At 42.3% G+C, this 25,627-nt stretch overlaps 1 protein-coding gene across 1 annotated transcript in view; it reads left to right on the top strand.

Moving 5' to 3' along the window:
* The first annotated feature begins 12,613 nt into the window (after positions 1–12,613).
* The window catches only part of LOC137352221 (rho guanine nucleotide exchange factor 10-like protein), a 186,081-nt gene continuing 173,067 nt past the window's right edge, over positions 12,614–25,627 (top strand). The window contains exon 1 of the mRNA XM_068017450.1: positions 12,614–12,983. The gene's annotated coding sequence lies outside the window, so the exon portion shown is untranslated. The remainder of the gene's footprint in view (positions 12,984–25,627) is intronic.

Below are 25,627 nucleotides of genomic sequence, written 5' to 3'. Positions count from 1 at the left end.
AATATAATCTGCAATAGTCTCACTTGGCAACTGCTTCCTTTCATGGAATGCAACTCACAGTGCAATCTCATTCTTAGTCATGCCATAATATGAGTTCAGAATCTCATTAATTTCAGAATAATCCATAGTACGGGGATCTCACGGGCAACATTGGTTAGACACCACCTCAAAAACATCTGGCCCCATCATGGTGAGGAAAACATTTACTTTATCCTCATCTATTCTATTTGTTTTCAGCCAAATGAGTAATCTTCATTCATAAATACAGTCCTCTTTGTTAGGGTTGAATTCCCCCACTGTTCCTAAATATGTCTTCAGTGCCATTCTTTTTAATTACATACCATGCTGACTTACTGAGTTGCATCTGAACGTGATGTGGACCCACAAGGAGCAATCTTTCAATTCACTCAAACTTCCTCAAAATCAACTTTGGGAGTTCCAAAAAGTGTGTCACAATATTCTTCAGACTAATTATCAAATGAAATGTAAAAAAAATTAAATCCCATCTCATCGTCACCTTTCTGTTGTGTCTGAGTGATGCTAACATGCAGACTCACGGCAAGCAGCATCATTGAACAAACTTTATTAACACCTCCACAAACAGAGAGGGCAGCAGAGATTACACCTTCCCCACACCTCCCCAACAGAGAGCGAAACAGAGATGGCAGTGTAACAAAATGCTCAGCTATTACAATATACCACTAAGATGGCCCATAAAACCTACCTGTTTGACCAAGCTTTTGGTCATCTGGCCTAATATCTCCTTATGTGACTGTGTAGAATTTTGTTTTGTAACACTCCCATAAAGCACCTTGAGACGTTTTATTATGCTAATGTTGATTTTTCATTTTTCCATTTTCTGTATAACGTAGACATTCTGTCATGCTTGTTCAGCTATTCATAAATTTTGATCTATTATTCTCTATATACATTGTGTTATCCAGTAATCAATAATTTTACATCATTTTATATACTACATATCATCCTGACTACCATTAAATATCTCTGTGTGTTATCTATCCATCTAGTTATGTATTTATATCATGAAAAGTCTTTCCTCCATTTCCCTTTGTCACACTTATTTCCTTATTCATGATTATTCTCATTTGGGGCTGCCATGCCTGAGTTAAGTGTCTGAGTTGCTTTAAAATAGTAAGCAATGCTTGTAATCCATTGTTTTCTATTTGGAATTTGTCATTATACTCTTTTCAGGGTTCCAGTAGCTAGGTGATGCTGTGGCTCCATAGTGCTATTTGTTTTCCCATGTTGACTTGACCTGCTGTTAAAATTATTTTCCCATTCATGTAGAATCTGTAGAAATATTATGCATCAAACATGCAAACAAAAGTGCAGCTTGAAATGCTTAGTAAAATCAATTAAAATGAACAGCACACAGCTCCATTGCTGCTGAAAGTTCACCTTGCCTATGATGACAGAATCTATTAACTGGGGAACATTGGCCTCAGTTTAGGGGTTGAGCAGACACCCTCATCCCTGACACCAACCACATTAAGGGGGCTGATCTTGTCCTTGGATCAAAAAAAACGAGGGCTCTAATTTCTCAAGTCTTTCTTCATAACTGTAACCACTTGTCCCTGGTAACAACCTATTGGATTTAACCAATGGGACAAACACCTGCCCTTGTAGAGGCCAGTACCTGCCACCTCACTCGATGTACTGGCCTCCATTGATGGAAGGAGCACTAAGCAGGAAGGTGGAATTAGACTAAATGGTTCATGTTGAGAAAAAACACGAGTGGACACAATGGGGGTAGATCTTGACTTTGTGCCTGTTTCGCTGCTGTAGCATTTCATGTTATTCATTATTCAATATATTTGTACATGTCCAAGGATATGGAAGCTTTTGGGTTGTAACTTCTTTTCAAGAGGAGCATTATAGGGATAGGGTTCCAGATATAAAATAAGAAAACTATATGTTTGTTTTCTTTCACACGATGAACAAGTCCTGAAGACACGCGTACCTGCAGCATGGAACAACAATGGACAACTGGGCCTCACTCCTCTTTCAAAAGAGTTAGATTCAGTGAGTCTCTTGTCTACCCTTACATGGATCTAGGCACTGGAGTGTACATTGTGAATAAAATCTGCGATTTTGGCTTTGTACACCCATACCTTTAACCTTCTTCACGAGAGCCACATGAGGCACTAGGTCCAAAGCCTTGCTAAAATCAATGAATGCAGTGTACATGGAATTCTGTGATCTACTTTAAAAAGCTGCAGCCTTTCTTATATATTCCGATGAGAGCAAAATTCTGCCTGTTCCTTGCACATTGCTCTGCTATCCTTCTCTGACAATCCAAAGAACCTTCAATTATCAGTAAGTTTCCTCAGTCATTTTCAAGCTCACTTGGATCCCATTTCTTGTGGATGGAAATCAAAACTGTTTTAAACCACCAAGGGTATGTGCGCCTAAAATAGAAACCTATTCAACAGCCCCATGAGAGGCTGCTCCAGAGTGAGTTGCTGGTTTCAAGTATTATTCTCCTCCAAGATCTATGCTGTTTATCCTCCTCTCAGCTAACCAGCTTTTAGGTATTCATCTTGAATTCCCTCTACACCTTAGTTATAGCTGTCTTGTGACACAGAGCAATGTCCACTTCCTCGCATTGAGCTGCATCATTAAGGCCTTCAGTCTGTGCAACATACTTGAGCAATTTTTCCAGCCTTCATGTGGATGGACATTTACTACAGGTCATATGCCAGCTCATGATAATGTTCTCTGCAGACCCTAAAAATGCCTTTACAGATCTGTTGGAGAAGACTGAACTTTTCAGCAATTGGCAGGAGAGCAGAGGAACTCTTTTGACAATGATTGACAACAGAAAAATGATCTAGTCATGCATTTATTTTCCTTCTCTAACTCAGGACACATTTACCAACTGTAGTGCCCAACTGCTGCCCCAGTTTAAACTAGAAAACACAGGCCAACAATGGAACCTGGGGCCTTGCTGCTCTGCATGGTACAGTACCACAATGGAGGGCACCATTAGTGCACTGATATACAATGATAAATCAAATATTGTGAGCAAAGCAAATCAAGAACTAGGGTTTCTTTCCAGAGGGATAGATTTGAAAAGTAGAGAAGTTGTGCTAAACTTGTCTCGAACCTTGGTTAGACCACACTTAGAGTATTGCATGCATTTTTGGATGTCTTATTACAAAAAGGATGTAGAGACACTGGAAAGGGTGCAAAAAGGATTTACAAGGATGAGACCAGAAGTGTCAGGTTACACCTATCAGGAGGAGATGAACAAGCTGGGACTTTTTTCTCTTGAAAAGAGAAGGCTGAGGGATGACCTAATGGAGGTCTTTAAAATTATGAAAGGTTTTGATAGAGTAGAGGCCATCATTCTAGGGGAGTCACCAAGAAACCAAATAGGGAATTTGAAGAAACTTCTTTGCCAGAGAGTGGTGAGAATGTGGAACTCGCTACCACAGAGAGTGGTTGAAGAGTAGTATAGATGCATTTAAAGGGGAGCTAAATAAGTTTCGAAAGGAAAAGGGAATAGAGGGGTATGCTGAGCGAGTTAGATGAGGAAGAATGGGAGGATGCTTAAGTGGAGCATACATATTGACATGGACTGATTGGGCAGTTTCAGTGCTGTAAATTCTTTGTAATTCTATGCTTCTATGTAATATTCTCCCTGGTGCATTATGTACCTTACACATTAACATGCTGAGGCTATTCAAAACTTACCTATTATTCAGGAGATCTATTTCCGTAAAGCCTGAGGCCTCCAAGATTTGAATGCATGGTCAGGAGAAGTTTGTCGTATGATAGTTGACCTTTCCATTAACTCTACTCTCAAATGTTTTAATCTCTGCCATAACTTTTCAGTTTCTCTCTATTTTACCAATACTACTGTGGTCTATGCACCTCTAAACTTTTCCTTTGTGTTCTTCTATGCTGCAAATTTACTGTCCAACCTGTTTTTCTCCTTCCCACCATCCTCATTTTGTTGAAGTTAATTTCCTGTTCTGAGTTTTTTTTAAAACCAGGGCCTCAAAACTGTGGACTCCTCACCTCCCTCTGTTGGGGAGGCGGTGCGTGTAGTGGTATTGTCACAGGAGTAGTAACCTAGAGACCCAGGGTATTGCTCTGGGGACATGGGCTCAAATCCCACCATGGCAGAAGGTGGAATTTGAATTCAATTAATAAATCTGGAATTAAGAGCTAGTCTAATGATGGCCATTAATCGATTGTTATAAAAACCAATCTGGTTCACTAATGTCCTTTAGAGAAGGAACTCTGCTGTCCTTACCTGGTCTGGCCTACATGTGACTCCAGCCCCACAGCAATGTGGTTGACTCTGAAATGGCCTAGCAAGCCACTCAGTTGTATCTAACCGCTACAAAGTTGATAAGGAATGAAACCAGACGGACCACCCGGCATCGACCTAGGCACCGGAAACGACAGTGGCAAACCCAGCCCTGTCGACCCTGCAAAGTCCTCCTTACTACAAGGGCAGCAGTTGCATGGGAACACCACCAGCTACAAGTTCCACTCCAAGGCACACACCAACCTGACTTGGAACTATATCACCGTTCCTTCACTGTCACTGGGACAAAATCCTGGAACTCCCTTCCTAACAACACTGTGGGTGTACCTACCTCACATGGACTGCAGCGGTTCAAGAAGGCATCTCACCACCACCTTCTCATGGGCAATTAGGGATAGGCAATAAATGCTGGCCTAGCCAGCGACACCCACATCCCATGAATGAATAAAAAAAAAGTATTTTCCTACTGCTTTTAAAATACAAGCACAGAATGGTCTAACTACTATTTCCCGATCTATCTGCCTTCTTTCTTGCCATTGTCAACTTTAGTGTTGGACTATGAGTGTTGCGCTTTCATCTAGGCTGCTTTTTAAAAAAAGATTCAGCCACATAATAAACCAGGTTTTAGTACAATATGGGAAACTGGTTTTAGAAAAGACAACAAACGCTGAGACTAAATATTTATACAATATCGTATAGGCTGCAGGACAAGATCAGCTTTAGTCAGTGGTGTTGTTTATATTTTGTATCCATTATTATATGATGAATGAGCCATGTTCTTGTGATTTGTTTCTTTGTAAAAGAATTATTAAACTAGCTTAGGTTCTAAACAGTTTGAGTATAGGACTGAAGCATTCAACTTCCAAAGATTAAAAAGAAAAAACAAAACTGCTGGAAACCTGAAATAAAAATAGAAAATTGTAGAAATGCTGGTGGGTCAGTCAGGTTCTGAAGAGAAAGGTAGATTCATGTTTCAGGGGATACATTTCAATACAACCCTGTTCTGATCAAGATGTTTAATTTCATAAAAAGTTCCTTCTATGGTATTTTAATTCAGTCATTAACTTGTGCGCTTACAGAGGAAATGAGAGCCCTGGTTGGACAAACAAAATTCTGAATAATAAGCGACCTTTCTCTATCAAAGATTGGATGAAAGGTCACTGGCTTGAAATGTTACCTCACTTTCTACAGATGCTACCAGGCCTGCTGAGTATTTCCCACATTATCTGATTATATTTTGCATTTCCAGCATCTGCAGTATTTTACCTTTCTCTATCAGATACTTGTTTTTTTTTTAGAGATACAGCACTGAAACAGGCCCTTCGGCCCACCGAGTCTGTGCCAACCATCAACCACCCACCTATACTAATCCTACACTAATCCCACATTCCTATCACATCCCCACCTGTCCCCATATATTTCTCTACCACCTACCTATACTAGGGGCAATTTTTTTTATAATGGCCAATTAACCTATCAACCTGCAAGTCTTTGGCATGTGGGAGGAAACCGGAGCACCCGGAGGAAACCCACGCAGACACAGGGAGAACTTGCAAACTCCGCACAGGCAGTACCCAGAATCGAACCCGGGTCCCTGGAGCTGTGAGGCTGCGGTGCTAACCACTGCGCCACTGTGCCGCCCATTCTTCTTAAACCTGCTGTTAATTCCCAGCAGTTTTTGAAGTCTACACTTTGGCAGGTGAATAAACGAGGACTCCATCCAGATGCACAACATTTATTAACCCTGACTAACATTCTCAAGCTCAACCTGCTGTCGGAACTGGTAGACTCTCCATTCTTGACATCACTAGAGGTGAAATTTTATAATAATGTATCAGAGGAACTATGTTCAATAGCTGTGCTCCTCCACCACCACTGTTCAAAGTTTAGTCATGACCAGGACGCATCATGCATGTATACACCTCCATTTGCAATATTTAGGATTGTTTCTGACAATCGACAGAATTAACTTTCCCTTTAAGCTATATTTCAAAAGTGCCATATCATTGCCATAAGCTTGTGATTGTGGATGCTCCCCCAATGGCTTAGAAGGTAAAGGACATTGTCTAATCTGCTACTGAGCTACACAAACAAGGGGGTCCACATTCTATACTTAACTAGCTGTTCTAAGTTAGGATAGCTGTAGAAGAGTCACTTGTTTGCTTACGTATCCTTGGTCGAGGGACAGAAATATCAGCTGTCTTTCCTACTCGGGTGCTGTCCAGTGATCCCTGCTGAAAATCTGCATGAATGGGACACTGGATGATCACAGGATCAGGCATGGCTGTGGTGCATCTTTTGGTTGAATAGTCGAATGACATTCACTATTAAGGCTCACGTGGAATGGCTACTTGTGCGACATGCTGGGTGGGGGCAGGGGTTTGAGACCGGGTGATGATGATGCTTCTGGCACCAGTGGGAACATCCCAAATAACAGACACTATCTTTAGGACAAAATTTGGAATAGAAATGACTGCATTGCAGTTGTACTCTATCAGTTAGGGCACCAACTCTTCCAGCAAACAAAATGGAGTTTTCAGAGCAAGCTGTCCCGGGCTGTTCCACTTTGCCTGCACATGCTCCAACAGGGCTACAACACTCCTTTATTTATTTTCCGCTCCACCTATTTTCTCCTTCCTCATCTTAAGAGGCTGACTCTTTGCTGAGGTGTCATTCCACCAGTCACCCTCCAGTATCAAGTGGCCATTCTTCATGTGTAAGTCCTGATGTCCGATTTCAGCGGCCTCTTCAACCATGGGGGGAATTTACAGCCAAGCCCACATGTACACTTTCTGACAATTGCTTTCCCGCCCCCTCTATCGGATAGATGTGGAGGTAGGTTTGAACTATGGGGTGACTGACCAGCGCAGCAAACCAGCTGTAAAGTTTCAAGGCTGGCCGTCATTAACATAGAGGTGACTGCCTGCAGATGCTAAACAGGCATCCCAATGCAGCTCATTGGCTCCGGGATTGGTGCAATAATCTGGAATCTGACCCTGTCGAGAAAACATAAGCCTGAAGAAAGGTTGCAATTGCTGAGGTGGGGGTATGAATGCCTGCTTACCCAGCCTCACAAAAATCATTTACCTCTTACCTGGAAGTGCTTCTTCTGCTGTTCCTTCAGGTTTTACTGAAGCAGAGTGTTCACAGTGAACCGTCCGCCTGTAGATAGTTAAAATGGTACAAGGTCTTTTGTACACAGAGAGCACTGATTTACAGAGATTAATGAGTCTGCCACCTGATTGGGGCAGATGCCCCAGCTGCCCAGTGAAAAGCTCCAGGAAATATGCCTATGGAATACGTCTACCCCTTCCAATATAGCTGTGCAACTGCACCATTTACACAGGGTGGAGGGCTTTGAAATCTTCCCTAGTGACATCCCTTTCATATCAGTTTTATCACAACCCCAGCTGAGACCGCTAACTCAACACAAACCAGAAATTAAATGTGTCAGTCATTTTTTTTGTTCATCTGAAGCTATGAGGGGTGTGAGAATTAACAGAGAACAAGTACAATACTGGCTGAGATATGAGAAGATCAGGGAGTGTTCTGTCAACTCAAGCAGTACAGTTAAAAGAAATTTTGGAAAGCATTGCTTTAAAACTAGAGACAAACATCTTGATATTTCGAAATCACTGGATGACAGAATTTTAATCTCAAGCTCCCAATTTCATAAGTCTGCCTTCTGCTTATCACAATTAGTATACCGAAGGGTCAGTGAGTACAATACTCCACAGTGAAGCTCTCATGTGCAATATTCTTCAGTTTTGGGTGCTTCGTGCAAAACTATCTAAGAGGTACATTCCATCCTAATCACATTTCATCTCAGTCCTGTTATTTGGAAGTAAATAAATAGTCACAAGCAGTGGACTGTTTCTTCCTTTGGTTTAAGGGACACAGCTCTCTCCCCTGGGTGGCTCAGCAAGTTTATCTTATGATTAGCTAAGCCCATGCAGATGGCTAGGGTCCAAAGTTTAATTCCCTGGTCTTTACTAAGTTAGTTGACCTCAGCAGAGATGACAATAAAAGAGCCTACAATTACCCCTAGTGCCTTGGGTTAGAAAGGGGTGAAATCAGTCAGCTTTCCTGCCCATGTGGTGGGAGAAGGTTTACAATTGGTGCCAGGGTACTGAAGCGAGAGAAGGCAAAATCAGATGGGGTTCCTGCTCTTGTTTGCTACCCGATTGTTAGCGGGAATTAATCTAGAAGAATCACTCGACACTCAGGTCTGCTCCAATGTCAAACAGTTTATTTAGTTACGCCAGCGGGGAGCAGGTCACTGGGCTGTCCAGATGCCTCTCCACTGAACAAAGGAAAATCATCCAATCTTATACATTTTCAAACAGTTACTCAGCCCATCCCGGCCGGACATGGTCCAATCACAACGATTATCGATTATATACATTGGTTATTAGAGCCAATAGAAGTGGTTACTAGGCATAAAGGGGCTGCATGACCGGCCCATACACAGATAGGGGATTACTCATGATGTTTTCCATACCCCCTTATCTTCACCTCGTTACAATTGTTAGCACCTTTGTCAGCGTCTGCTTTTCATTTTAATTAGCCTTTCGTTTGAGTTACTAGGCATAGAGGGGCTGCATGACCGGCCCATACACAGATAGGGGATTACTCATGATGTTTTCCATACCCCCTTATCTTCACCTCGTTACAGGCTAGCACCTTTGTCAGCATTCCACAAGGGTGTCTGCTTTTCATTTTAATTAGCCTTTTGTTTGATATTGGATTACACAGCTCCTGTGGAATGTGGTCAAGTTACCTGAGCCCCATGGTGTTTTGCAACCTCCTCACTGTTCACTAATGTTATATGTTACTGGTTACTCAAATAATATTTAAACATTATGATATTTATGGCAGGTGCCTCTGCGCTTGGGAATACCCTACAACACCCATTCATATGTCCATGGCTTTAAGGGGGGGGGGAGGGGAACGGGGTGGGGCGGGGGGCGTAGCGTGAACTGAAATAGGTAACTCATTTTCTAAAGAAGAAAGTGAAATACATAAAATGAAAATGCAGAAAAAACACACAAGCGAACCAGTAAAGAAAGGAATAAATGATCTTTTATAAAAATTTGTTTATGTATAATCATCTCAGGAACCTCCAGTTTTTTCATAGCTCCAAAGACATACCACACATAGTACAGTTGATTCCAGATTGCTGAATACTTCTGCTAAAATGAAAAAAGTTGAAAATCATAAATAATTTCTATTATACATGAGTTTTATTGATTCTTGTAACTGATTAAACAGAGGTGTTCTCTTTTATTAAGTGCTTTTTGGTTGGAAATTTTATATTTTACCAAATTTCTGTTATGAACACTGGACTTTGTAACATAATTATGTTTTTAAAAATTGTGATTTTTAAAACTTTAAGATGAAGTCCCGAAGGTAATGAGACCTCACATCCACTCTGCTAAAGGACAAGACTGCTCAAAGACTTTTTTTTGAAAAAAAAAAGAGACTGCAGGGGTAACACCTGAAGAACAATGGGTTTCACCCATCCAGACTTTCAGGGTGAAAAACAAGGAGCAGTGATTCTGAAGATACAAATCTACCAGCAACTATTAATGCCTTGGAACAATGAAAGGCCCAGGTGGCTCAGTGAAACCAGACTTCTGGACTTTGCATATTGGAACAGGACAATAAGCTGTTGACCTTTGAGTCCAGATAAATTTAACAGATTTTCTGAAGGCAGACAGGCTGTAAGAAGGGAACCCAGTGGTTGCGGCCTCAAGGGGGAGAGGGGACACCGGCTCTTGGAAACCTGATACCGTAAAAGGCTGCAAAGACTTGAACCTGTTTTGAAAGTTGAAGCTTACAGAAAAATAGACCAGCAGGATCACCAGGAATCACCTTATTCACGAACGTCCAGGCTGCAAGAGCTTTGAGAAGTGAGTGAAGAGGACACTGATTTTTGAAAAGGTCTGGGAGATCCAACCCATCGCAACTGGGAGGAGTTTCGGACTTTAAACCGTAAAAGATTTAGCTATCAAAAAGGGCTGTGTAACAGATAAGTGTGGTGTGAGGTTTTCAAGTATTTTAATATGAAAATACCTTTCTTTATAACTTGGGGTATCAGCTACTTACAAAGTACTATTTAGTTAATGCGGATTTCTTTTAGTTTAGTTGTTATAATAACAATCCTAAAATGTGAAATCTTGTGTAATACTTTAAATTGGTCTGGAGGTTCACATCTTGTATTTTAACGTTAACGGTCTCAATGAAGTCGTAACTTTTGCAACAATTTTCTCTCCTCTTGCAGGGACCAATTCTTGTTGGAATACACAGGTACCAGCCACCGTCTACTAACTTGCCTAGATGGCCACTCTTCACATGTGAGCTTAGACAGTGAGGGTCAGAGGGCTATTCCTTCATGACGGGAATCAGAACCAGGCTTGATTGTGTCCTTATCTGATGTTTTACACACAGGACCTCTAGCAGTAAGAAAAAAAGACATGCATTTATAGTACTCCCTCAGTACTGCACTGACCCGTCAGCCTAGATTTTGTGCTCAGGTTGCTTGGAGTCACTGGATTGTCATTAGGGGCCGGAAAGTTTCTTCGCTCTAACCCAACCAACTGAGCCAGTTACCATACATCAAATACTACTAAAGATGTGATCAGCTGGTTCAACACAGATTGGAGATGAAACCAAGTGTTTTTTTAGTTCTTATAGCCTGGTTCTGTTCTAACCAGTGCCATTAACAACTTGAGCAATCTTCATTTTCTGGTACATTTGCCACATGCACAAGAGCAAAAATGCACCAAGCACAAATAAACGATTGATCCTTTTTGAAAGATATTTAGCCTGTAATATTTTCAGTGACGTGCATAGCTCTCATTAAGGTGAAATATGATATCTGGGGCTGCCCTATTGACAAATAATTCCACAGAGTACATTTTCAGTGCTATCAATGATAGCCTTTCAATCCATAGATCCAGGTTACACCAAAAGCACTCAAGCAGTATTCTTCAATTTAAAAAAAATCCTTTTGATCTAATGATGAACTGACAATGGTGAATCTAAAGGATAAGTTATAGTTGCTTTCTTGGACCATTATAGGGTGGAAGCCAATCTGCTGCTCTCCACCTCATCTGACTCATTGCTTTTGTTCACTGTTGTTGAAATGGTTACTAATAGTTGACCCTGGTAGTAGATTTGCCTACTAATATCCATTGTGCTGACTCCAAGCCAACAGAGGAAGGGTGGAGGCATTCAGCAGATATACAGACCTTTAATTATACACAGGTAAACCTTTATTCCTCATAGCTCAGTTGCTCAATGTGCTGCCCAGACTAGTACTGTGTCATACATAATAACGACAGAACGTGCTGGAAATACTCAGCAAATCTGGCAGGATCTGTGAAGAGAGACCAGCATTTTCTGTTTTTAATCTCAGATTTCCAGCATCCACAGTATTTTGACTGAGTCATCTGCTTTAGGCAGGGCCCAGATTTGATTCCCAAAACTGGGGGAGTTGGGAGAGCTGCTATTAGTCTCAGAGCCCTCTAGGCTAGAATTGGGAACGAGCTCCTAATTGAAATTACGATCCAGCGAACTATGTTTACAAGTGCCCTTGTGTGGGATAGCTGGTAAGGAGATGGCTGTTGACATTCCACAAGATCCTTCAAGTCAGAAAAGGAGAAAAGAGAAAAAACATTATTTTATGAAATTTGTCCTAAACATTTCAGAGCAATAGAGCTACGATGATATCCACAGCAATGTCTCGACTAAGGCACTAATAGTTTACAAATAATAGATTATGAAAATTAAGAATTCTCGCAGTAATTCAGGGCATGGTAAATAAGGAAAACCTTGCTATTCCAAAGTTTCATTTTTACAATTCTCTCATTGAAATACCGCCTAAGCCCCCCACAGAGGTTCCATTACGTCAGTGGGGCAACTTAAAACCTGTGTAGGATAAAATTCTTAATGAGTTTCCCCGATCACTACAAGTTTTCTTTTTAACAACGAGGTGTGTTAGTGCTGGAACAAGCCCGGGTGAAGCTTTCTCTGCTATCGAGGTCACAACTGCTGTCATTGCAACAGAGCTTGTCTGCTGTATCCTGGATACCAGAGTCTAATGAGCTCTGCACACAGCGATCAGCGCATTTGCAATGATTAAACTTCAACTCCCACCCAGTTTTCCCCATGTTTTTTTCCCCCTGAGAGATTCGGAAACCTGATATGAGGTTTGAACTGGAGAAAGCCCGTGTAGGAGGCAGAGAGGAGTGGAGCCGCTTGCTGCTGTTCAGAGCACAGCGCAGAAAGCTGATAAATATTCATTGCTGCAAGACTGAAGCGCCCTTGAGGATTGTGGAGCAACTTTGAGCAATCCCATTGGTTGTATGAATGCCCAGCTCTGTGCAGGATCTGAGCTGCTTCTATTGATCAGAGTGAAGGAGAGGCTGAGAGAGAGAGAGAGAAACCCAGAATACTGCGTCCTCCTTCTACTGGGATCCGGCTCGCAGACATGCCAGCATTATTTCTGAAGGATTTCTTTTATGATGGCGGTGTCGACTAAATGTGGCATATAAAATGCCCTGGATGCAGAAAATATGACCAACGAGGCTTTATGTTTCCACCCCTGCGAGTTAATACCAGTCCTGCAGAAGCAGTGCAACCTCCAGCTCTTTGTACATGGCAACAAAGACATAACCGGGTAAGTGGAAAAGTGTGTCTCTGCACCGAAGATGCGGGACTTGGACATGATTTTCGTGACGCTCTCATTCATCGCTTGGCCTTCCAGCATGTTGGAATCGGACTGAGTGGAGCTGGCAATAAGGAGAGCTCAGTTCTATTTGCACAGGGAGGCTGGGAGAGAGAGAGAGAGAGAGTGAGAACTGCACCAGGACATAACGAGCAAGTTAAATTTATATTCAGATAGTAAAATTGTATTAAACTATTGGCAGGGGAGAATTCTGATTTAATTCAATTCCGGGTGACAGCAGCTCCTTAGGGTGTGTGTCTGTGCATTTTGGGATGAAGTGGGAGGAGTTGGTTGAGAAAACGATTGGAGTTCACTTTATTTTCCTGCAAGTGAGCATTTCTTTTATTGTATGACAAGCGGGTCGGGAAGGGCAACAGTGAGGCTGGGTGGAGGGCCTGAGAGATGTATTTAAGATCTGGATAAAGTTTAATGTCACTTCTCGGATCCATTGCTGGTCTCTGCTGGGTCCACGCCAGACATTTTGGTATAAAAACAGAAAGTGCTGGAAAACCTCAGCAGGTCTGGCAGCATCTATGGAGAGAGAAGCAGAGTTAACGTTTCAGGTTAGTGACCCTTCTTCAGAACTGGAATAAAAGCAAAATACTGCAGACATTTTGGTACTGTTTTGGTATGAGTCACAGGCCAGTATCTCTGGCATTGCAGCAACGTATTAAATAAAAACAAGAAATGCTGGAACCACTCAGCAGGTCTGGCAGCATCTGTGGAAAAAGAAGCAGAGTTAACGTTTCGGGTCAGTGACCCTTCTTCGATATTAAATATTAGACTTATTACCAACATCATGCCCTCAGAATATTGAGGAATGTGGCATCAGACTGGGAGTTGGATCACTGGGTGAAGTTAGTCTAATGGTGACCATGAAACCATTGTTGATTGTTGTAAAAACCCATTTGGTTCACTAAAGTCCTTTAGGGAAGGAGATCTGCTGTTACCTGGTCTGGCCTACGTGTGACTCCATGACCCACAGCAATGTGGTTGACTCTTAAATGCTCTCTGAAATGGCCTAGCAAGCCACTTAGCTTCTCAAAGGGCATTGAGGGATGGGCAATAAATGCTGGCCTAGCCAGCGATGCCCACATCCCTAGAACACATTTTAAAAAAAAGTAGTTTGCATTTTTGCAAAGTTTTTTTTCCCCGTCATTACCAATGCCTCTCTACTCTCTTGATTCCTGCTGGGTTACAGTTCTATGGGTGCTGACTGAGAATAATCACTTGGGCAATGTGTAAGGCTAGACTTAGACTATCAGCAGACTATTTGACTGTGAGGTGGGCTGTACAGCCGAACCCGCTTTCCTCCCCCCTCCCCCCTCCCCCCTCTAATTGTTTACCCAAGTGCACTTTTCAGCAGGGGTTTCTGAACAGCAGTAACTTGGCTGATTTATTTTTCCCCACAGTCCATAATGAAGAATAGCTAAGGTCAGTTGTTGTACCTCAGTTGCTGCCGCATTTCAGGTTTGCTATCTCATCAGGAATTGAAACTAGGTGCCACATGCATAGCTGTTGGCAAGATAGTCCAGGGTTAATTAGGGTTTGTCCATGGGCTCAGTTGGTAAATGCAATGACTAGTGTGGTATTTTGCTACATAGGCTAGGAGGGTCACAAGTTCAGTTATGAGTCTGTGCCAGTTTTCAGCTGGTGCAGCACTTGGATTGCCACAGTTGTCTTAAGTTGCCCCAGTGCTGGTGAGAGGAATAAATTCATATGTGTGACTATCAGGTAAGGATAGGGTGGGGCTTGATCTGACTGGTCAAACTACCTGCCAGTTATTCAATTCACCGTTTATACTCATATCAATGATTGACAATTTGTGTGTGGTATTTGAGAACAGCCTATGGCCATGAAAGCATCACACTGTATGATTCACTGCTCCTCCTCAACCTGAGCACTGTGGCATATTTGTACATAAGAACATACGAATTAGGAGCAGGAGTAGGCCGCTCGGCCCTTCGAGCCTGCTGTGCCATTCAATAAGTTCATGGCTGAACTGATTACTCCACATTTCCACCTACCCCCGATAACCTTACACCCCCTGGCTTATCAAGAATCTATCTACCTCTGTTTTAAAAATATTCAAAGACTCTGCTTCCACCTCGTTTTGTGGAAGAGAATTCGAAAGACTCTCAACCCTCTGAGAGAAAAAAATTCTCCTCATCTCTGTCTTAAATGGGTGACTCCTTATTTTTAAGCAGTGACCCCCAGATCTAGCTTCTCCCACAAGGGGAAACATCCTTTCTTCATCCACCCTGTCAAGACCCCTCAGGATCTTATATGTTTCAATTAAGTCGCCTCTAACTTTTCTAAATTCCAGCAGGTACAAGCCCAGCCTGTCCAATCTTTCCTTATAAGACAGCCCGCCCATTCCAGGTATTATTCTAGTAAACCTTCTCTCTACTGCCTCCAACGCATTTACATCTTTCCTTAGTTAAGGAGACCAGTACTGTACACAGTACTCCAGATGTGGTTTCACCAATGCCCTGTATAGCTGAAGCATAACCTCCCTACTTTTGTATTCAATTCCCCTTGCGATAAACAATAACATTCTGTTAGCTTTCCTAATTATGTGCTGTACCTGTAGTCTTTCTACTGCCACCCCAGTTGAGGACAGGAAACACAGCCCTGACCAGAGATCGAATTTGGGATTTTCCTGGTCTTCATAGCTGAGTGCTAGAGCAGGCAGTCGGGCAAGTGAATGAACAAATTGTTTTTCCTATGTACTGGCCCCCCATGTTGTTCCTCCTTCCAGCATTTATGATTTTGTTAATAGTTATCTCACAAATACTTCAATAGATCTATCTGCTGTTCAGTAACAGGGTTCTGATTAGCTTAATAGTATGCTTTCAAACTCAACGGATGCAGTCAGGGCTTCACAATGTGTTCCAGAATATGATGGGCTTCTAATCAAGAAGGTTGATGTGTCATCAGTGAGAAGAGAGTGCTGTAGCTAAAACTGACCTATTTATGTCCATGCTTTTCACCTTTGCTGTAGCCTGGAATTGAGACTGGTGTGCTGATTAATAGACTGAATTTAATGTTAAGTATTGATTCCAGTATAAAAGGAGTTGCCCACGCTTCCCCAATAACCTGGTTGGTAAATGGACTGGCCAGTATATAACTGCACCATTCAGATAAGGAAGATCCCATCTGAGGCAATGATGGGAATGCTACAATTGGACATAGCATCTGGGAGGAGAAATATCAGACAAAGCTCCTGCCCTTGATTAGTCTCCAGCAAATCCAGTGGGAAAATGCACCTATGGATATTGAGTAAACATCGCCTTGGTTGGGATGCCGCCACAACGAAATAGCCAGCCAACACTTACTGCCACAGTTCGTGCATGACTGATGGCCATTTCTGCAAAGTCCTGAAAGGTGTCTGCTCCTTGTGGAACCAGATACTGGAGGATTGCAAATATTACACCTTTATTCAAAAAAAAGGGGAGGGGGAGAAAGCTGGTAAATACAGGTCAGTCAGTCTCCTGTCAATGGTGGGAAAACTATTAGAGACCAGTGACAAGACAAAAATAATTTAAACTTGGATTAATAAGGGACAGCCAGCATGGATTTGTTATGCAAATCATTTGAGTAACCTGGTAGAGTTGTTTGGTGAAGTAATAGAGTTGACAAAGGTAGTGCAGTCATTGTTGTTTATATGGACTTTCAAAAGGCATTTAATAAAAGTACACATAACAAATGTCTTGAGAAAAGAGAATCACTCGTAATGAAAGGGACAGTGGTAGTTTGGGTAACAATTTTGACTAAGAGATAGGAGGCAGAGCGTAGCGGTGAATGGATGATTGACTGGAGAGAAGTATGCAGTGGGGTCCCCAGAGATTGGTATTAGGTACCTTGCTTTTCTTGTTATATAGAAATGAACTGGACTTGGATATAGGGAATAAATTTCAAAGTTTACAGATGATACAAAACTTGGCAATGCAATAAACAGTGAGGAGAATAGTAGTAGATTTCAGGAGGATGTAGACTGATGAAATTGGCAGACACGAGAGATGCAGTTTAATGTGGGCAAGCTTCAAGTGTTGTGGGCAGTGCAGTTGAACAGTGTTATGTGCTTGGGATTGTAGTAAGAATACTTTACTGCCCTGTTATTCAGAATAACTTTTTTTCATCCTTGTAGCAGATAGCTGTATTTTATTAATACTACAATGGTATGACATAGAAATAGTAAGTGGGTAGTAAAAGGTGGGGTGGAGTGTATTAGGGACAAAGAAGGTGATATATGCTTAGAGGCGCACGGCCAACCTGGAATATTTAGAGTACTTTGTACCATTGTTTTCTAGGGAAGAGGATGCTGACAAAATATTGGTAGAACCAGAGATGGTAAAGGTAATGGACGGGGTGAAAATTGATAGGAAAGATGTACTGGAAAGGCTGGCTATGCTTAGAAAGGATGAGATACCTGGTCTGGATGACCTACATCCCAGGTTGCTGAAGGAAGTGGCTGTGGAGATAACAAAAGGGTTTGCCAGAATCTTCCAATCTTGAGAAAGAAAAACTCTGAAAACTGTTACCATCCATAGCTAACTAGGGAAGTTAAGGATGGTATCAAATTGAAAGAAAGGGCATACAATGCTGCAAAGATTAGTGGTGGGCCAGAAGATTGGAAAAATTTTAGAAACCAGCAGAGGATGACTAAAAAATTTACAAAGAGGGAGTAATTGGAGTATGAGAGGAAACTAGCAAGAAATATAAAAACAGACATTAAAAGCTTCTACAAATATATAAAAGGGAAGAGAGTAGCTAAAGTAAGCATTGGTCCCTTAGAGGATGAAACTGGGGAATTAATGAGAAACAAGGAAATGGAAAGACTTTGAACAAGTATTTTGTATCTGTCTTCACAGTGGAAGACACAAAAAGCATCCCAAGAATAGTAGAAAATCAACAGGCAAAGGGGAGGGAGGAACTTAAAACAATCTCTATCACTAGAGAAAAAGTATGGGGAAAACTAATGGGATTAGCTATGACTCTATGACCTGATGGTCTGCATCCTAGGGGTCTTAAAAGAAGTGGCTGCAGAGATAGTGGATGCATTGGTTATAATATTCCAAAATTCCCTAGATTCATGAAAGGCCCCAGTGGAGTGGAAAACCACAAATGTAACACCGCTAGTCAAGAAAGGAGGGAGACAGAAAGCAGAAAACTATAGGCCAGTTAGCCTGACATTGGTCATTGGGAAAAATGCTAGAATATATTATTAATGAAGTAGTAGCAGGACATTAACAATATATAATCAAGCAGAGTCAACAACCTTTTATAACAGGGGAATTGTGTTTGACAAATTTATTAAGAGTTCTTTGAGGATATATCAAGCGGGATGGATAAAGGGGAACCAGTAGATGAAGTGTATTTGGATTTCCAAAAGGCATTCAATAAGGTGTCGCATAAAAGGTTGCTGCACAAGATAAGTGCTCGTGGTGTTGGGGATGATATATTAATATGGATTGACGATTGGCTAATTAACAGGCAACAGAGAGTCGGGATAATTGGGGTATTTTCAGATCGGCAAACTATCTAGTGGAGTGCCACAGGGATCAGTGCTGGAGCCTCAACTATTTACAATCTATTATTAATGACTTGGATGATGGGACCGAGTGCATTGTAGCCAAATTTGTGGACGATACAAAGATAGGTAGGAAAGCAAGCTGTGAGGAGGGCACAAAGTGTCTGCAAAGAGATATAGATAGGTTGTGAGCGGGCAAAAATTTGGCAGATTGAGTATAATGTGGGAAAATGGGAGGTCGTCTTCTGTGGTAGTAAGAGTAGAAAAGCAGAATATTATTTACAGAGAGACTGCAGAATGCTGCAGTACAGAGGGATCGGGGTGTCCTTGTACATGAATCACTTAAAGTTGGCATGCAGGTACAGCAAGTAAATAGGAAGGCAAATGGAATGTTGGCATTTATTGAAAGGGAATGGAGTATAAAAGTAGGGAAGTCTTGCTACACGTCATTGATGAGACTGCATCTAGAGTTCTGTGTACAGTTTTAGTCTCTTAAGGAGGGATATACTTGCATTGGAAGCAATTCAGAGAAGGTTCTGTAGGCTGATTCCTGGGATGGGTTGTCATATGAGGAAAGGTTGAGCAGGTTGAGTCTATATTTACTGGAGTTTAGAAGAATGAGAGGAGATCTTATTGAAACATATAAGATTCTGAGTGGAACAAAAACAAGAAATGCTGGAATCACTCAGCAGGTCTGGCAGCATCTGTGGAAAGAGAAGCAGAGTTAACGTTTCGGGTCAGTGACCCTTCTTCGGAAGATTCTGAGTGGGCTTGCCAGGTAAAGGCATGATTGGATTTGCAAATGAGACCCGACCCGAGCCCAACAGATCCCCGCCCGAGCCCGAGTCCTTCCATTTTCTCCCGTGCCTGGCCCGACCCGACCATCAGTTAACTTACCTTCTGTTTCTCACTTTGTTCCTTACCTGCACAAGCTTAAAATAACTGTAGCAAAACCACCTTTAAAGTCCAAAAATTAAATTAACATTAAAGTCACTTACCTGAGGTGGTGATTGAGCATGTCCAATCCGGCTCGACCCGACCCAAGCCCGAATACTGGACCCGGAAGTGCGATCCGACTCGACCTGAACCCGACACATGTCATCGGGTCCCGTCGGGTTTGGGTCGGGGTAGCAGGCCTTTATGCCAGGGTAGTTGCTGAGAGGATATTTCTTCTCATGGGGGAATCTAGAACCAGGGCGCATAGTTTCAAATTAAGGGGTCTCCCATTTAAGACGGAAATGAGGAGGAATTTCTTCTCTGAGGGTTGTTAATCTTTAGAATTCTCTTCCCCAGTGAGCAGTGGAGGCTGGGCCATTGAATATATTCAAGGCTGAGTTAGACAAATTTTTGATCTACAAGGGAGTCAAAGGTTTTGTGGGGGTGGGGGCAGTGGCGGGGGGAAGGCAGGAAAGTGGAGTTAAGATAACAATCAGATAAGCCATGATCTTATTGAATGGTGGAGCAGGCTCGAGGTACTGAAAGGCCTACTGCTGCTCCTGTTTGTGATCTTATGTTCCCTAGATATGGGGGAGGTGGCAGAAGATTGGAGAGTGGAAAATGTGGCACTCTTATTCAAGAAAGGGTGTAAGGACATTCCTAATAACTACAGACCGATCAGTTTGACACCGGTGATGGATAAGGTTTTAGAAACAATAACAAGGGGGAAAAAATCAACAGGCACTTGGAGAGGTTTGAGTTAATTAAGGAGAGCCAGCATGGATGCTTGGATCATTGAACGTTTTGATGAAGTAATGAAGGGAAAGCAGTGGATGTTGTCCATATGGATTTTAAGAAAGCCTTTGCCAAATTACCACATACAAGGCTGGTTAACAAAATTGAGGCTCATGGAATAGGAGGGTCAGCGTCAGCTTGGATAAAAAAACTGGCTTAAGGACAGAAAACAGTGAGTCGTGGAACCACTGCTTTTTTGATGTATAAATGGGTATTGGAATACAGAGTAAAATTTCAAAATTTGCCGATGACACCTAACTTGAAGGTGCGGCTGACAGTGACGATGAAGCCAATTGACTGCAACAGGACATAGATAGGTTAGCAGAATGGGCAGACAAGTGGCAGATAGAGTTTAATCCAGAGAAGTGTGAGGTGATGCATTTTGGCAGAAGGGATAGGGAGAGGCAAAATAGAGACACAGGCCTAAAGAGTGTACAGGGATAGAGGGACCTGGGGGCTCATATACATATAGTTTTGAAGGCAGCAAGATTTATAGATAGAGTAATTAGCAAAGTGTATAGGATCTTGGACTTCATAAATAGAGGCATTGAGTACAAAAGCAGGGAAGTTATGCTAAAGCTTTACAAAGCTCTGGTTAGGCCAAAACTACAGTATTGTGTCCAGTTTTCGCCACCACACTTTCGAAAGGATGTGAGGGTCCTCGAGAGGGTGCAGAGGAGATTTACCAGAATGGTTCCAGGGATGAGAGATTTTACCTACAAAGTTAGGTTGCAGAAGCTGGAGTTGTTCTCCTTGGAGAAAAGGAGATTGAGGGGAGATTTAGTAGAGGTATACAAGATTATGACAGGCTTAGATAAGGCAGACAAAGAAAAGCTGTTGCCATTAGCTGATGCTACAAAGACTAGGAGACACAGATTTAAGGTTTTGGGCAAGAGATGCAGGGGGGATCTGAGAAAGAACCTTTTTATACAGAGTGGTAATGACTGGAACTGCTGCACATGAGGGTGTGGTGGAAGCAGAGATGATGAATGATTTCAAAAGGAAATTGGATGGGCACATGAGGGAGATACATTTGCAGGATTACAGGGATAGAATGGGGGAATGGGACTGGAGTGGTCTACAGAGAGCTGGCATGGACTTGATGGGATGAATGGCCTCCTGTGGCATTATGACTCTATGGTCCTTGCTGCTCTGAGCTTACTGCTCTTGTTTCTCCTGATCTCCATGATTAGTCTTGATTGCTATGCCGTGAGGGTTTGTAAAAGAGATTAGTGTGTAGGAGGTTATCATGCATTATGAGCCATGTTCCTTTAGCTCGGATTCTCAATTAAATAGAAACTGATGGTGCAAATTTATTTCAATTTATAAATTCTGGATGCAAAGCTTTAAGTTTGGCACTGACATTTTACAGGGTTCTCCTGATGGCTCACCGTAATTTCTGTCACGCCTGAAGGTTGCCAGGCACTAGGGTGAAAGCAAAAGACAATTTATGGAGCCTAGTATTAATATGTATAGTGTCCTTTTTAAAGTTTATTTCTGACTCATTTATTAGAATTATTTTAGTTTTCGTCTGTGCCGAACATCAACCACCCATTTATACAAATCCTACACTAATCCCATATTCCTACCAAACATCCCCACCTGTCCCTATATTTCCCTACCACCTACCTTTACTAGTGACAAATTATAATGGCCAATTTACCTATCAACCTGCAAGTCTTTGGCTTGTAGGAGGAAACTGCAGCACCCGGAGAAAACCCACGCAGACACAGGGAGAACTTGCAAACTCCACACAGGCAGTACCCGGAATCGAACCCGGGTCCCTGGAGCTGTGAGGCTGCGGTGCTAACCACTGCGCCACTGTGCCGCCCATTGTCACAGTGCCAAGTGTGCATCAGGTGGGTGGGTATCATTCTGTAATAGGAGCTTCCTATGAGTAGGATGGTCCTTGTCTCCAAGTTGTGCAGAGGTTGGCTGCAGTTTTTGTGCTCCTGCATAGGCAGCCTGGCCCCCGTTTCCTTTCTGCCACATGTGGGTATCGGAGAATGGCTCACGTGTATTGTCATGCTGAGACACTGCACCATCATCACTGCCATTATACTTCTACTGGGCATTGGCTAAGCATTGGAAACAGACCTAATGGTCTTAATGAAGCAAAAAAAGCCCTAGCCTTATTAGATGCTTGTCTGAGAACCTTTGGAGAACAATATGTTGAGGAAATACTAGGGAACAGTTTATTTTAGATCGAGTTTCCTGTAATGAGACAGGGTTAGTTAGTAATCTCATAGTAAGAGATCCTCTGCTGAAGCATGATCATGATAGAACCTCATATTAAGTTTGAGAATGATGTGGTTAAGACCGAAGCTAGAGCCTTAAATTTAAGCAAAGCCAATTATGGTGGTAAGAGGGACGATTTGGCTGAGGTAGGTTGGGAAATTGGAGTAGAATAAATAATTGTAGAATAAGCAATGGCAAACATTTAAAGAAATAATTCATAATTCTCAATGAAAAACATGCCTGCAAGGAATAAAAAACCCCACTGGAAATGTGGCACAGCATGGCTAACGAGAGGAGTTAAGGATGGTATTAGATTAAAAGAAGAAGCTTACAATATTCCAAAAATGTAGTGAGCATTGGGATGATTTTAAAAATCAGCAAAGGATGACCAAGAAATTGATAGAGAGAGAGAAAATAGATTAGAGTAAACTAGTAAAATATATAAAAACAGATTTTTGTTTTTGTTTGTTCATTCATGGGATGTGGGCATCGCTGGCAAGGCCAGCATTTATTGCCCATCCCTAATTGCCCTCGAAGATGGTGGTGAGCCATCTTCTTGAACCGCTGCAGTCCTCATAGTGTAGGTACACCCACAGTGCTGTTAGGGAGGGAGTTCCAGGATTTTAATCCAGCAACTGTGGAAAAAAAATGGCGATATATTTCCAAGTCTGGATGGCGAGTGACTTGGAGGGCAGCTTGCAGGTGATGATGTTACCGTGCGCCTGCTGCCCTTGTTCTTCTAGGTGGTAGAGGTCGCAGGTTTGGAAGGTGCTGTTGAAGAAGCCTTGGCGAGTGGCTGCTGTGCATCTTGTGATACAGACGGCTGTCACTGTAAACTGGTGGTAGAGGGAGTTTTTTGTTTGTTCATTCATGAGATGTGGGCATCGCTGGCTAGGCCAGCATTTATTGCCCATCCCTAATTGCCCTTGAGAAGGTGGTGGTGAGTCGCCGCCTTGAACTGCTGAAGTCCATGCTGTTAGGAATGGATTTCCAGGATTTTGTCCCAGCAACGATGAAGGAATGGTGATATAGTTCTGGTGGGGGATGGGGTGCCAATCATGTGGGCTGCTTTGTCCTGGATTGTGTTGAACTTCTTGAATGTTGTTGGAGCTGCAGTCATCCAGGTAAGAGGGGAGCATTTTATCACACTCCTGACTTGTACCTTGTAGATGGTGAACAGGCTTTGGGGTGTCGGGAGGTGAGTTATTTGCTGCAGAATTCCCAGCCTCTGTCCTGCTCTTGTAGCCACAGCATTTATGTGGCTGGTCCAGTGAAGTTTCTGGTCAACGATAACCCCAAATGTTCATGGCTGGGGATTCAGCAGTGGTAATGCTGTTGAATTTCAAGGGGAGATGGTCAGTGCCTGGCACTTGTGTGGCGCAAATGTTACTGCCACTTATCAGCCCAAGCTTGTCAGAGTTTTTATGTGCATGTTAAAAGGAAGAGGTTAATGAAAGTAAACGTGTGTTCCTTAGATGCAGAGACAGGAGAAATGATAATGGGGAATAAGAAATGTGTAGAGACAGAAACAAATATTTGTGCCTGTCTTCACAGTGGACACAAAGAACCTATCGGAAATTGTGGGGAACCACGGATCCAATGAGAGTGAGAAACTTAAAGTAATTAATATTAGTCAAGAAAAAGTACTGCAGAAGTTAATGGAACAAGTACTGACAAATCCCTTGATTCTGATGGTCTACATTCTGGGGTTTTAAAAGGGGTAGCTGCAGAGATGGTGGTTGCATTAGTTTTGATCTTCGAGAATTCCCTAGAATCTAGAATGGTCCCCGTGGATTGGAAGGGAGCAAATGTAATCCTGCTGCTCAGGAAAAGAGGGAGAGAGAAAACGGGGAACTTATAGGTCAGTTAGCCTGACATCAGTAGTAGGGAAAATGCCGGAATTTATTAAGGATGTGATAACAAGGCACTTGGAAAATCACAATATGATTAGGTGGAGGAAATGCAGTTTTATGAAAGGGCAGTCATGTTTAACTGATTTATTAGAATTTTTTGAGGGTGTAACTAGCAGGGTAGATGAGGTTGAACCAGTGGATGTAGTCTATCTAGATTTTCAGATAAACTGCCACACTGGCGATTGTTATATAAGATTAAGGTTTCTGGGATTGAGATTAATACATTAGCATGGCATTAGCATTGAGGATTGGTTGAGGGACAGAAAACAGATTAGGAATAAATGGGTCATTTTCAGGATGGCAGGGTGTAACTAGTGGAGTTCTGCAAGGGTCAGTGCTTGGGCCTCAGCTGTTTACAATCTATATTAGTGACACAGCGGAGGAGACCCAGTGTTATATAAGCCAAGCTTGTTGACGATATAAACCTAGGTGGGAAAGTATGCTTTGAGGAGGACGCAAAAAGGCTGCTAACGGATGTAGACTGGTTGTGATTGGGCAAGAAGGTGGCAGATGAAGCATAATATGGGGAAGTATCAAATTTTCCACTTTGGTAGGAAGAATGAAAAAGCAGAATGTTTTTTAAAAGGCGAGAGACTCAAACGTTGGTATTCAGAGGGATTTGGCGGTCCTTATACACGAATCACAACAAGTTAGTGTGCAGGTACAACAAGCAATTAGGAAGGCAAATGATATGTTAGCCTTTATTGCAAGGGTTGAAGTATAGGAGTAAGGAAGTCTTGCTGCAATTATGTAGGGTTTTGGTGAGACCACACCTGGAATACTGTGAGCACTTTTGGTCTACATACCTAAGGAAAGGTCACACAGACCTGAAAGGTTAACTCTTTTTCTCTCTCCAGAGATATTGCCAGACCAGCTGAGTATTTCTAGTATTTTCTGTTTTTCTTCCAGATTTCCAGCATCTGCAGTATTTTGCTTTCATAAGAAAAGGTATACTTGCCTTAGAGTGTGTGCAACAAAGGCTTGCTAGATTAAATATTGACCTGGTTAGGAATGGCAGGAGACAGGTAGGGATAATGGCAGGTACTCGAAATGGCAGGATAAGAACCTAAGAAATAGGAGCCGGAGTAGACCATACGGCCCATCGAGCTTGCTCCATCATTCAGTACGATCATGGGTGATCGTTGGCTTAAATTCCCACCCACTTCCCATATCTCTTGGTT

Source organism: Heterodontus francisci, chromosome 37 (assembly GCF_036365525.1).
Source record: "Heterodontus francisci isolate sHetFra1 chromosome 37, sHetFra1.hap1, whole genome shotgun sequence".
NCBI lineage: Eukaryota > Metazoa > Chordata > Chondrichthyes > Heterodontiformes > Heterodontidae > Heterodontus > Heterodontus francisci.
Note: the sequence above shows the minus strand (reverse complement) of the source record. Positions and strands in the feature narration are given on the sequence as shown.